The sequence below is a fragment of the Myodes glareolus genome, chromosome 25, assembly GCF_982192425.1.
Source record: "Myodes glareolus chromosome 25, mMyoGla1.1, whole genome shotgun sequence".
Taxonomy (NCBI): domain Eukaryota; kingdom Metazoa; phylum Chordata; class Mammalia; order Rodentia; family Cricetidae; genus Myodes; species Myodes glareolus.
This window is the reverse complement of record NC_142050.1, coordinates 45,669,324-45,684,011: the sequence shown is the minus strand read 5'-3', so window position 1 is coordinate 45,684,011 and position 14,688 is coordinate 45,669,324. Positions and strand designations below refer to the sequence as shown.

Sequence of the window (14,688 nt, the reverse complement as noted above, 5' to 3'; positions counted from 1 at the left end):
AGAGAAGGCTGTAGCAGCAGGTCTCCTGAATTTACTGCCCCTGGCTCAGCTAGGATCTAAGGCAGGAGGGTGCTAGTCATTCCTGAGGACAGGGCAGTCATGTGCAGAGGCAGCTCAGGGCTGGGCCTCCTAGGAGGAGGCAGATGATGGCAGAGCACTGGCAAGTGTACCTGTGATGTTAACAGTCAGGGAGCGGCCATGCAGGTTCTGAGTGCCTGTGAGACATTAATAAGCAGGTGGGGGTATAGCTCAGGGGTAGAGCATTTGACTGCAGATCAAGAGGTCCCTGGTTCAAATCCAGGTGCCCCCTTGCTTAATTATTTTGGCACTTCACTTACCACATTCACCTAGGAGAACTCAAGTGAAGCTAGGAGGTCTTTACTAGTTAGGAGTTTTCTCAAATAATCACAAATTCTCCCCTCTGGGCTTCATAATTCAGGGTGTGTGTAGCTTCGCTCCTTAGCCCACTAGAGTTCCCCAAGGTCTCAAAGCCCACAAGGCTCCCAAGCCCTCACCTGAGCACCACAGGTGCTCACTGCAATGTTTTCCCCAAGTCCATGCATCTCCCTGCTTGCACGTCCCACTCCACTCCTCACTTCTGTCCTGTTTTCTGACCACAGAGAGATCAGCTTTACACTGCTTCAGTTGGGCACTGCAAGATGAGGTGTGTTCTGAATACCCAGCTTCCATCTGGGAGTCTATTTGACAGGAAGGGCTGTGGCTATACTGCTAATGATAAACTCAGAACCAGCTGACTCCTGCGTCCTTAGTGTGTTGACCTGTGGGAAAGCAGGCAGCCAGACTGCAGCAGCTCTCAGACCCAGGAAAGTGATTATTAGGGTACCTCAGAAGCCAGCCTGGTACTGTGGGTTCCCCCAACAGTCAAGAGCCAGGGCAGGAGCCCATACTTGTTCCACAAAGTTTGTGATCTCCGTCCCCATGTGCCCACTTCCCTGGGCACAGAGTTTGTGACATTGAACTACACTTTAATAAAGAAATTTTAGACTGAATAGTTCATGTGGAGGTTTGAACCAGAGAACTCTCAGTCTACATCTAATCCTTAGATCCCAGCTATTACCTATCTTGATAGCCAACAAATAAATGGGTATTTCTTTCTAATTAGTTTTTTTTATGTGTAAAAACCACACTGCAGCTTCACCCTCCTCAGTAAGCAGGGATGATCCATTGGGTACAGGCAACCGTGGTAGACTGGATGCCAATCTCTGTTTCTGTCGCATGTTTCTTTTCTAACTCACTCTCATGAGGCCCCTGCCTGATGCTATCAGATACTGAAGCCCTGCCAGCTCTCTCCCTCATCTCTGAGTGTACCTTGAAATAAAATCTAGAGAGCCGTGGAGTTATGGGGTGTCATAACTCAGCCCCCACAATTAACACCCTGTGTCTGGGAGTGGGTGACTACAGAGACTAAGGAGACCTGGTCATGACACATCATCCTTGTCCTATTTTGGTGGACTCTGGTCCAGAGAAAATGATGTGCAACAGAAAATCCTACTAGACGTAATGGGAGGAGAGCAGCACAGGGCAGGGCTGACTGGGCTGGACTTAGTCATAGCCCGGCGGAGAGGGCAAGGTTAGTGGAGTCTTAGACACGAGAGTGTGATGAACTAGAGTTGCAACCCTATTGCTGAAGGCAGGGCACATTTTTGTCATAGGACCTAGAGAAACAAGCGGGACCTTACCTGAGCACTTCCTCTTTGGAGGCTGGTTTTCCTAGTTCTGGAAGGAGCTACACAGCTGCTGGAGGGGAACAGATATTGACAGTGTCCCTGCAAGGAACCCTACATGCCACAGTTCTGACCTACGAGGCAAGGTGTGCCCACGTGGCATGAGTCTACGGGTTTATCAAACTGCTTTGGATTGGTTTTAAGGTTTTGATTGGTTTCGAGGCCTGCTCCACAGGAAGGAGTTCCAGCCTTGTGCTGCAAACCTGGTCAAAAGCCCAGCGCTTGGGAGGTCACAGGTCCTAGGCAGGAATCTACTACTATTGTTTTGATAAATGACACGCTGTCAAACTGCCCTTTAAATATGTCTATACTGCTAGATTAATGCTTCTTCTCCTCAGCCTTGGCAGGAAAAGCTTCTCTCTGTAATGATCAGAAGTTAATGCAGACTCATAACTGGCCAAAGTGCTAAGTATATGTGACTGTTGAGTATTCAGACTTAAATTGGACATCTGCATCAACTCCTGACCAAAACCAACAGGTCGTTCTTCAGCGACAGGATCCTAAGTGGGAGAACCAGGAGATGAGAAGATGAAGAAGACAGATAGTTGGGGTCAGTAGGTCTTGCACAGATGATGTTTTATGTCAAGCAAGTTTATTAAGAAGCACAGCATCTTGTATACAGTTTTCAGAGGAAAATTGGGCCAACGTCAGCAGAAAGCTAAATCAAACACTGTTGGCAAAGAGAACACAGGATACCTTAGACAGGACTGCCGGGGGACTGATAACCACTGCCCTCAAAGGGGGAAATCCAGGTTCCTAGGAGCTGAAACCTTAACTCCTTCAGGCTCTGCCCCTAGCACCAGAGTAGACCTTACCAAGTCTGGCCCTATGCAAGGACCTAGAACTAGGGTCCCCCCCTTTTTTTTATCAGGCATCTGACAAAGCCTTGGGTACATCTGGCTCCCAATGAACTTCTCTCCCCAAAGCTCAGCGAACACCTCAGGGGATGAGCAGAAAACAATGTACAAGACATGGACATTGTACCATGAACTCACTACAGCTATGGCACCTGTACAAGATCAAGTCAGCAAGATAAGTCAACAGGCGGTACCAATAGGATTCAGCAGGTTATTAACAGAAGACATGAGAGAACATGGAGCAGGAAGAAGGGTGTGTTGGTGCTCCTACGGGGAGTAGGAGGGAGAGATGGGGAGTATACGATCAAGATACATTGCTTATATGTATGTAGTTATCAAGGGATAATTAAAAGACATTTCCTTTTCAGGTTTTTATTATTATTATTATTAAAATTTTTCACCTCCTCTCCTCCTCCCATTTCCCTCCCCCTCCCTCCAAGATGAGAGTGTACACAGCATACAGGAAGGTTCCACCTGACAGACAGTGGGAAAACAGGACTAGCTTATAGAGAGCTTTCTAGAACTCAAAGAGGTGTGTGTGGAGGGGGAATGTGATGCATATAAGGGTCAGAGGTTAATGATTAGATGGAGAGGTAATTTTCTAAGAAATGGATTAGAGTTCAGACTTTGTTTTGGGAGCCCCAGGCAGTCTGGTACCAGTTGCAAAGGAGCATCAAGGTGGATATTCATTTGAGGAGATTTCTTAGGGCATATGACAGACACTGGTTTGGAACTATCCAAAAAAAAATTAAACCCAGGTATAAATGGAGACCTCATTTTTATTTCCTGGTCACCCAGACCTAAATAATCACACAAAACTATATTAATTACAATACTTTTTAGCCAATGACTCAGGTGTATCCCTAGCTAGCTCTTATATCTTAAATTAACCCATTTCTATTAATCTGTGTATCATCACAAGGCTGTGGTTTCTCTGTAAGTTTTTAGTGTCTTTCTCATTCAGCATTTACATGGTGTCTCCCTGACTGTGCCTTCTTTCTTCCTCTATCTCTGCTTGGATTTCCCACCTTGCTGTATTCTACCCTGCTATAGGCCAAAGCAGATTCTTTATTAACCAATGATAATAAAACATATTCACAGCATGCAGAGGGGAATCCCACATCACCCAGGATATGATGCTTGCATTACTTTTAAAATCAAAAGAAATAAAAATTATGAATAACTAATGAGGGCATTAAAATTACAATAAAATTATTTGTCCTTAAAATATTACTATCATGTCTGGGCAGTGGTGGCCCATGCCTTTAATTCTAGCACTCTGGAGGCAGAGACAGGCAACTCTCCGTGAGTTCGAGGCCAGCCTGGTCTACAAGAGCTAGTTCCAGGACAGGCTCCAAGGCTACAGAGAAACCCTGTCTTGAAAAACCAAAATAAAAATATTACTGTCATTAAAATAAACAAACAAAACTCCCACAGGATAAGATTGTGTTATGTATACCAAAAGTTTCAGAAATAACTTAGACAAACAATTACAGGAAATTTTTAAAAGGAGGGATACTTACCTCAACTCATTTATAAGTCTCATTAAGGATGCTGTGAAAACCATCAAAGAGTATAAGAAAAACAAGACAACTGGCCAGCCTTGCTTATTAAACCTGTATTTTTCTAAACCATGAACAAAAATTTTAATAAATAAAATTCAGCAGTGTATTAAAGAAGAGTAACAGGTATTAACCAAGCTAACGTTATTTGAGGGGTGCAAGGTTGGCTTCGCCTTAGAAAGCTCTGCATTCATACTGTGCTACCTTGTACTATATCGCAAATAACTCTAATGTACACAGTTAGGTCCTCAGCACATTTCTGGGCATGCAGGCCAAATGGTAACTTTATCACTTAACGACTGAAGTCTGTCCATGTTGCAGAACATGCAACACGCTAAAAACATCAAGAAAACAACACTCTGTCCCATGAACAGCCTTGGCAAATGCTGCTGGAAGGTTGTAGCTAAACATACCAGAGGGTGACCTGAGGCATCCTATATGGTTCAGAATAAAGCCCTAGATACATATGACAGATGAATGCTTCATCCTTTCTTCCTTTCCTGGCATAACTTAATAGCCCTCTACCAGTGTTTCCTAGATTTTTCTGCAAAGCAAAATTACTTGTTGTCAAATTCTAGTTTTAATATCTCCTTGTAAAGAAATGCAAACTAATATACCAGATTAATGAGAAAATGATGTTATTATAAAATAACAATCAGATGTAACATACACCATGATTTATTTATTCTAAAGTGCACTTAGTTAATAAGGGACTATAAATTCATACAAGGACAGGCTAAGAATCTAACAGAGGATAAAAGCTATGTTAGACAGACACCCCCATGTACACACACTTTCTCTAGATGGAATAAGGCTTTGTCCACCACCAACTTTGGGTCACGTGGGTTAGCCTTGTAATATTTCCTGGTCCTAGACCTTTGTGACTGTTGGTCTTTTAACAGTTTGGAGATTCCAAAGTCTACTTCCAACTATTCCAAGAGGGGTTTATTCCTCATCGTTCTCTGTCTGTGTTAACTAAGTGAGAAGTGATCATCTTTCATCTTTCATCTTTCATCCCAACCTGTCGTTCCACAACAATTCCCCTGATCCTAACATTAGTCCAGGAAAGTAAGGCCTGGCTTTGTCATCACATGTAAGAGGAGAAACACCCCAGTCCTGTGGAGTTCCTGTTTGTAGGTCACACCCTGATGAACTCAAAGCTCGACTCTGAGAATCATCTTAGCCAGTGCTGGTGCCTCTCCAGGACTGTCCAACCCTGGGGACTGAAGCCTGGGAGAACATAGGCTGGAGGGTTTTTAAGGAAGGAAGCCTGTGACTTTTTATTCAGGAGAGTGATGTATTTCCTCTGACTTTAGCCTCGGAGTTCCAAAGTGATGATGCATAGGGTACGAGTGATGTGGGTGTAACTCTAGAAGTGAAGGATATTAATTAAGCTGTATATTAATAACAGGGGGTATAGCTCAGGGGTAGAGCATTTGACTGCAGATCAAGAGGTCCCTGTTTCAAATCCAGGTGCCCCCTACTCATACCTAGTTTTTTTAACCTTTTTTTATATAGATACTGAATTTTAATTTCTTCTTCCTTACTATACAACAATATTTTCTTGGAAACAGCAAATATTAAGGCTTTATTATTGTAGTTTGCCATAGAAAATAATTATTATTAGTCAACGTGCCTCTAAAAATTCCATTTCCCAGGCTTCACCTCAAACAATGAGAACACCCTGTGTGGAGCTAAGGTACCATAAAAGTTTCCAGGTGCTTTCTAGAATCAACTGAGATGAAAAACAGCCTGACAGAGCTTCCCGGAAGCTGCCTCAGCCCACGCGGCTTCAGCACAGCGCTGTCTGTGCAGTTCTGTGCTCTGGACCTTCACTCATTTCTGCAAGCTTCTGTGTGTGGCATGCTGGTGTGTAAGATGCCTGTAACTGTACCACAACTGCACCTTTAAGGAACAGACAATTTATTTTCAGTTCCTTTACTTTCTTCATTTTTTTTTCTCTTCTCTATTCAAGAATTTTCTCCAGGAAGGGATAAGATTGGTCTTCCATCCCTGCCATATCTAAGTCTAAGTCCAGGGGTGGAGTGTTGCAGAGAGTGAACTAACAAGTCAGTAAGGGGTAAATCAAGCTATGTATTGTGTTTAGTGCAACAGACAAAGGTAACGCCATATGCTATTCAAGGTTTGGGAAAAAATATTCTGTTCAGTCTCATCTTACTCTTCTTGGGGAGACAAATCTCTCATGTGATTTTCCATTCTCACACTTTCTCAAGCCTGTGAAACCTGTCCACATTTTAAGAACCATCAGTGGTGGCCCTCTGTGAAGAAATGACTGCTTATAGCCCCACAATAGGGTAGGCAACAACCTAGCCCTCTACCCAGCCAGGTTCCCCTGACTCAAGTTACATGTGCTGGGTATGATATCCAACATGCAAAGTCAACAGCTTCACATAGAATTCTTCAGTCATATGATGCACAATTAGAGAGACTCAAAGAGTGTATATTATATATATTGGAAGGTACATTTCCTAGCTAGTAGAAATAATCAAGTAAGTTATTGCCCAGAGAATAAAACACAGTTGTTTTCCTGAATGTCTCTTGCATATCATGCTTCACTGTTGGGTTGACCTCCATGGCCTCCTTCCCACAATCACTGTCCCAGTGGGTAAGGCCCCTTTGGAGCATAGTTCTCATTGTGCATCATGCAGTCTATGGGGGTCTTTGGACTTCAAAGGCAGCTAGAAGGGTCCCCATGGAAGAGAGCCCTGACCCCACTTGACTGCATCCTGATGCCAACCTCTGGGTGTTAGAAAGCCTGTTTTCATGTTGGTTCCTGTTCTCACAGCCGGGCTGAGCTGACAGATCATAAACATTCCAGCAAAATATCTCCCTTTCAAACCCAGTACTAGGAAGTGAGAAAAACAGAGAATAAAAGTCAGAAAACGAGTTCTACATGAATGGGCAGCGGTTGAGAGTGAGATCAAGAGGGTGGTGTAAGCTTTGGGTGATGTAAAAGAAGATATTAGGAGGGAAGGAGAGAGGTAGACTCAATTTTCCAAACTGAGCTGCCCCACAGGACCTGAGGAGGAAACTGGAGGGCCCTGGGTAGTGCAGATGTCTAGAACTCCAGAGATAGGTCTGTGAGAAAAGGCAGGGAAAGTTGAGAGCAGATAGAGGCCTGTGTGGATAAAGCCAGTCATGTCCCGCTAATGCACAAGAGTCCATGGCAGGCTACCGGGTAAGCCAACACAGGTGACAAGTGATTACAGGGAAAACCTGCACAGGTCAGGGAGAAAGCCTTTGTCTCTACATGAAGCTGCTCCTGTTCGGTGACAGTCACCTGGCGGCTCTTCCTGGTGTAGTGACATGCTGGCAACACCATCAGGCTGCAGCCCAACAACCCCTCTAAACCTCTGTGGATGGATCCTTTCTTAGGGTAACTTCTGCCTGCAAATGGAGAATAAGGAGGAAAAGAGACAAACCAGGCAGTTCATCTACGGTCCCAGGACACCTTCAATGAGGCCACTTAAGTGTAAATGTGGGTCCTGGTTATGACTTGGTTACTAACGAGGTGTATTTCCTTTTGAAGTGAATTGAATGACAGTGATTTTTTTCATGCCTACAATACGAAAGGTCACAGCATCAAGTAAATATCTCTAATCTGTCTGTGAGTGAGAATTATCATTAAGCTTGACAGACACATATTTCTCCTGGCTCCCCTTCCCGAAGAGTCTAGATCAGTTTTGAGATGAGTACCAAGAACTTTTGCTTTTGCCCAGGCCTGCCCTTTCCTTTACCTCCATAGGATCTGTTGAACAGCTAGCTTCCCGGATCGAGCTCCTGTGTGTGAGTCTAAATGGTATTTGTCTGTAGAACTCTATGATGCTTATTATTATTTTATACATATGGCTGCTTTACTTGCATAAATGCCTGTGTACCATATGCATGCCTATCATCTGCCAAGGTCAGAAAAGGGAATCAGGTTCCCTTGGACTGGAGTTACAGGTGGTTGTGAGCTGCTGGGTGCTGGGAATTGAATCTGGGTCCTCTGCGATAGTAACAAATGCTCTCTAAACCACTGATCCATCTCTCCAGGCCTTGGTTTCCAAGATTTTTAATGTGATTGCCTCAGCTGGCAACTAGGGCAGGAGGGTGCTGGTCACGAGGATGTGACAGTCACACATACAGAGATAGGTCAAGGCTGGGCCTCATAGGAGGAAGCAAATTATGGCAGAGCACTGGCAAGTGTACATGTCAGATGTCAACAGCCAGGGAGTGTCCATGCAGTTTTAGAATATTTATTAGACATGTATAAAACAGGTGGGGGCATAGCTCAGGGGTAGAGCATTTGACTGCAGATCAAGAGGTCCCCGGTTCAAATCCGGGTGCCCCCTTGACTTTTTTTTTTCAATGAACACACTGTTTCTAGTCCTGTTTTATTTAATCCACATTAAATTCTGCATGGGAATATGGTGAGAGAAGACAACAGTGGCAGATAGTATACACTGGTTTGGATATGTGTGTTTAATCAAGGCTGTCCAGAGAGAATAAGATAGGAGGGTGAAGGGAAATAAAGACAGGGATAAGAGAACATTTTTATCTGGGCACCCCTCAGTCCATAGAGGGTGACATTTCCTCTTCTTTAAAGACATGAGTGGTGGTTTTACTCTTAAGACTTCAACAGCTACAGAGCCTACTAATGCACCTTATTGAGAGCAATGGGATTTTCTCAAAGTCTACAGAAATACGATCACATCCCCAAAATACATGTATAGCCAACATATGCATTTGGCCAGACTTCTGGTCTTGACAGCCTCATCAAGTTGATCATGGCATTATTCAGTATAACAGGTAACGCCTTGGCCAATGGCATGTTCACAAGTAAGGCCATGAGTGTCAGGAAGTTGCACAGATGATGGGTGGCTTTGGATCATCCCGGAGGGGATAAAGCTCAGGCTATATAGCAACCAATGACTATGGCTAGTGTTCATGGTACACCTTCATTGACTGTATAACCACATTGGCTAAAGTTCTGGTCCCTGGCTTCCTTCATGCTTCATGAAGCTGTGACACTATGCCTCCCTTTGTGCATGAACTACTCACATTCCTACCAATGACTCTCTGTTTCCATTAGCCTGAGATTACTGAATTATTGACACCGTTGAAAAGGAGAGCAAAGGCTGATCCTGCAGCAGCCAGGCTCCTGTGCTTCCTTAGTTTCTTTATGTGGGTGTAACTCTGGAAGTGAAGGGTATTAATTAAGTTATATATTAATAACAGGGGGCATAGCTCAGGGGTAGAGCATTTGACTGCAGATCAAGAGGTCCCTGGTTCAAATCCAGGTGCCCCCTACTCATTCCTTATTTTTGACCTTTTTAAATACAGATACCTAAGTTTTAATTTCTTTTTCATTACTATACAGTGTCTGCTATATACTTATAATATATTCACTGCACACAAGTGAATATATTAAAGGGCAACTTTTGAGAATTGGTCTTGTCCTTCCAGCATGTGGGTCCCGGGGATCAAACTCAGCCTTGACAGCAACTGTCTTTACCACTGAGCCATCTTGACAACTCAAGTGTTTGTTTGTTTTTAATCAAACTATCTGCAGTGGTGAATATTGACCATCAACTAGACAGAATGTAGGATCACTTAGGAGGCTAGCCTCATGGCATACCCGTGGAAACTAATCACAATTAGCCTAACAAACCTGTGAGGGGCTAAGTTAAGCTGTTGGCAACTGTAGGTGACAGACACCTTACCCTGGGTTGGGGCGCTGGAGAGAGCAGGCTGGGCACCAGCGTGTCTCATTCTCTGCTACCCAACTGCAGGTGCAGTGCAGGTGCAGATGCCACAGGCTCCTGCCTCCATGCCACAATGACATGTGTTCTTGCAAACTGCAACCTAAAATAAACCCGTCCTTCCTTGAGAAAAGTTTTTCAGATATTTGACCAAAGCAATGAGTGGTTTAAAAAGTTAAAATGGAGGTGAGTAGGGTTAAATAACTGCCTGTAATGGAGGTGAGTGGGTGGTAACTCCTGTGTGGAGGTGAGTGGGGTGGTAACTCCTGTAGTGGAGGTGGGTGGGGTGGTAACTCCTGTAGTAGAGGTGGGTGGGGTGGTAACTCCTGTAGTGGAGGTGAGTGGGGTGGTAACTCCTGTAGTGGAGGTGAGTGGGGTGGTAACTCCTGTAGTGGAGGTGAGTGGGGTGGTAACTCCTGAAATCCCTGCACTCAGGGGGCTGAGAAAGGAGAGGGGAGGATTTTTAAAGAAAAACTTGAGTTACATTCTGCGACCCCATTTCTAAAATCCAAAACAGGCCAAGTATTTTTTTTTTAATGACGATTGTCCTACAAAGACATGTGTTCAGCTATGTTCATAGCAGCATTGTTTGTCATATCCAGTACCTGGAAACAACCTAAATGCCCCTCGATCAAAGAACGAATAAGAAAAATGTGCTGCATTTACACAATGAAGTACTACACAGCAGAAAACATAACAACATCTTGAATTTTGCAGACAAATGGATGGAGCTCAAAAACATTATTTTGAGTGAGGTAACCCAGACACAGAAAGACAATTGTCATATGGACTCACTCATAAGTGGTTTTTAAACATAAAGCAAAGAAAACCAGCCCACAAATCACAATCCCAGAGAACCTAGACAACAATGAGTACACTAAGAGAGACATACATAGATCTAACCTACATGGGAAGTAGAAAAAGACAAGCTCTCCTGAGTAAATTGGGAGCATGGGGACCTTGGGAGAGGGTGGAAGGAGAGGGGAGAGCTCAATAAAAACAATTAAAAAACAAAGAACGAACCAGACTAAGCTCCCTTTCACATAGCAGCAGTGCCCTTTCCTTGTGAAATGGCCTCACTGGAGTATCCTTCCTTGATTGTGCCCAGGACCCATTTTATTTTCATGGTTGTGTTGTGTTCTGTCCTATGAGTGTGCCGTCGCCTTTTCAATAATAGCCTCTGATGAGCGTGCGGACAGCACTAGTTCTTTGCTGATTAAAATCAGGATGCAACGAATCTCAACATCTGAGTACACCTATGCGACTACCTCTAAAAGAAAAATTCCTACAAATCTACAAATGGAACAAATTTTCGCAAGGAACTAAAAGCAAAAACAATAAAAAAAAACCCAACCTCACTAAGTAGTCGAGGCTAACCTCAGACTCAGAACCCTGCCTAAGTCTTGAGTGTTATTGTCTTCACCAGACCTGGCTAACTATTTTTCTTTTAACAAAAGCAGTATGTTTGATATGAACATTTAAAATATAAACAATAGTGTGTTGTTAAAAGTTGGATTTATCTGTAATTCCACTCACATGAATTCTGTATTGTGCCTGTGTGTAGACAGAGGCTGCTTGTTTGTTTCCCAGCCACCAAGACCCGAATAATAACACAGAAACTATATTATTTACAACACTGTTTAGCCATATTTTTAGCTAACTCTTACTTAATGTAACTTACTTAAATTAACCCATAATTCTTGTCTGTGTTAGCCATGTGAATTGGTACCTTTTATCAGTGAGGCATTCTCATCTTGCTTCCTCTGTGTCTGGGTAATGACTGCAGACTGAGCCTTTCCTTTTCCCAGAATTCTCCTATTCTGTTCCACCCGCCTATACTTCCTGCCTGGCTACTGGCCAATCAATGTTTTATTAAACCAATATAAGTGACAAATCTTCAGAGACCGTTGTCCCACAGTACCTATATGCTTGACAAATGATCAGAACCCTTGGTTTTTTATTAAATAAACATCAAGTCAAAAGCTCTGAAATACTGTTCCTTGCAGAGGAAGATCCTGACATGTAGTGATTGTCAGGTACCCACCCCAGGACAGCTGCTACAGTCAGTACTCCAGCATTGCTGCTGTTGAAGATAAATCTTTGGCTGGTTTAAGGGTATCCTCAGTTGTGTAACTCAACAAACCAGGGGGCCTGAAATCAGTCATTATGAGAAGTAGTGAAGAACACTTTCACAAGAGGGAAGTAGAATTCAGAGAGGGCCTGCAGCACCATCCAACTTATAGGACTGCCTTGTTTATGGTATTCCAGTCGAGTAAAGGCTACTAATGACACCTCTTCTTAAGCCACGGGGTGTAACTCAGGGGTAGAGCAGTTGACTGCAGATCAAGAGGTCTCTGGTTCAAATCCAGGTGCCCCTTCAGGTATTTCTTTTGCTTTCACAATTTGGGGCTATCCTCACTGGAATTGTCTTCTGTCATTCTTTTTATTTTTTCAACATATTTTAATTTTTTTCTTTGGGAATTTCATATCATGTACCCCAATTACACTCACTTCCTGGTTCTCCCATGTCCACCTCCACCCTCATGACTCCCCTTCCCAATTTTTTTAAATAGAAAATTTTTAAAGTCCAGTCTGTGTTACTATAAACTCACTGGAGCATGGTTAAACTCTCCGTGGCCTGATCTTTAAATAAAACTGAGTCATCCCCTCTTGCCCCCTGCCAGAAGTTATGGAGAGCTACACTTCCGCATCCTTATCACACTTTTTAAGAGTTCTATTTGATAGCTTCCTGTTTAGGATGCTACTTTGGGAAATGAGGGGTGCTTGGGAAGGTGGGGTTGTCAGGGAAGCCTTCCATGTCCCTCTTTTTCAACCATGTGTCTGCAGTCATCGACATCCCTGCCAAAGTATCTTCCTTGCTCTTTTCAGCCAGCATGCGCCCTGAACATGGGCTTCTACATGGTTCCTGGTGACAGTACACACCACGAACACAGTCCGCAGCTGTAGCGGGACCATGGACCCAGACATGGCCCTTGGAGGCAGCCCAGACAATGGACATCAACATGGCTTCAGGTTGCAACACAGATTGTGGAGATTTGCATGGCCTTTGGTGATAATACAGGCCATGGACATCAACACAGATGGCGGCCACCGTAGGACCATGGACCCAGACATGGCCCTCAGTGGCAGCACAGGCCCAGAAATCGCCATGGCCTCACGTGGCAATGCAGGCTACTCACATTAATAAGGTCCCCAGTGGCAGCAGTGAATTGGGGTTCAACCTGAAGATCTAAAAAGCAAAGCAGTCAGCCACTGGCTTTTACCTTGACCTCAGTATGAAATGATGATTCTGCCTCCGGGAATCTCAGAATGAGACTGTCTCTGAGAGCTGATTCCTCCCATTTGAATCCTCTCTAGGGCTGGGATTAAAGGCATGCATCACCCAGTTTCTATGGCAAACTAGTGTGGCTACTGGGATTAAAGGTGTGTGTTATCACTGCCTGGTCTGTAAGGCTGACCAGTGGGGCTGTTTTACTCTCCAATCTTCAGGCAAGCTTTATTATTAAAATACAAATGGAATTCCACTACACAACAAAGCCTTCAGTCATTCTTAACCCCTCTTTGTGAGTCTTATGCTTGTCCCTCGATCACACTGAGTGGCAGTTCACACCTCTACCTGGTTCCTCACCTCTCTGAGTCCACACTCTGAGCTTTGTGACACTTTCTCCCTCTCTTGGTAGCCAGGAACTTCTACATCCTGTGCATGAAGCTTGTGAGATGCATCAGTCACAGTCAAATAGGAGATATAAGGCCAGTGGTTACACAGGGAGAATTAGGCAAAGACAGAGAGTAGAGATACAGAGAAAACTCTGTAAATAATTCTGTAGGAGTGTGAGACCCAAACAAGGCCGAATGAGAACAGTAAGCGTCCAAGCAAAGGGTCAGCCTCCTGGAGAAGGTTTTGTTTGTTTCCAGTTACAGCTTTGGGTTAGTATACAAAGTTCAGGGTTTCACCACAGGGTAGTGTTTCCATACATATGGGTCCTTACACCTTGTCCTCTTTTGTTCCCTTCTCCTCCATCCCCATTCCTACTCAGGTCCCTTTCATTCTCAAATTACTCCGCTCCTTCTTTCTCATTATGTGTCCCATTACTCCATGTACCCCTTCATTAAGATCTTTCCTCCCCCTCACAATTACTTTTCTAGTTTTATGACCTACACATACACACACACACACATGTCTAGAGGTGTGACAAGGACTTTCTGAATCCACTACCTGGCATAAAGCACACTGAAACCTTACCCAGAAAATACGCAGGAAATACAGAGGCCTGTCCAGTGTCTACCTGTTCAGTTGTGAGCAGGCACCACCTCATTACCAACCCTTGTCTCTGATAATTGGATAATTGTTTCAAATAGTGTATGCAACCTCATTTTCTCTTGCTCTCCAAGTGTGCCTGTGGGTTGTCAGATCCTGTGTATCCTGGATTCTAATATCTCTTCTGTTTCTGAACAAACACATTTCTATGTCACCCTTTTTGGTGGACAAAAAGCCCAGCCTAGATCGTTCTATTCACATCCCAATTGCAGACTCACAGGCACCAAGACAGATGGGTGTATTTTGTGACTCTAGATTTCCCCATGGCTTGTTATGCAACATCACTGTGAATGAGACTGCCAAATGCTGAAATGGGTTTTTTCTGGGACAAATCCCAAAATACATGACTTTCTGTGTGGCAGGGCGTGGCAAGTAATCTGTTCCTTCAGCTGCAGGAATGGGGAGGAAACTATGTTGAGA

General features: G+C 43.9%; 1 long non-coding RNA gene and 2 other non-coding genes across 4 annotated transcripts in view; 2 read left to right on the top strand and 1 right to left on the bottom strand.

Annotated features, from left to right (window-relative positions):
- LOC146889572 (uncharacterized) overlaps positions 1-14,688 on the bottom strand; it is a 34,202-nt gene that overhangs the window by 12,664 nt on the left and 6,850 nt on the right. The window contains exon 1 of one of the 2 annotated variants that reach the window (XR_014999850.2): positions 1,701-1,842. The exons of the other annotated variant lie outside the window; for it this stretch is intronic. This is a non-coding gene — a long non-coding RNA (uncharacterized LOC146889572). Of the gene's footprint in view, positions 1-1,700; positions 1,843-14,688 lie in introns of those variants that run through there. 2 annotated transcript variants of the gene reach the window in all.
- Trnac-gca (transfer RNA cysteine (anticodon GCA)) lies at positions 8,448-8,519 on the top strand. The gene has a single exon. It is a non-coding gene; the product is annotated as a tRNA-Cys (tRNA).
- Positions 9,405-9,476, top strand: Trnac-gca (transfer RNA cysteine (anticodon GCA)). The gene has a single exon. It is a non-coding gene; the product is annotated as a tRNA-Cys (tRNA).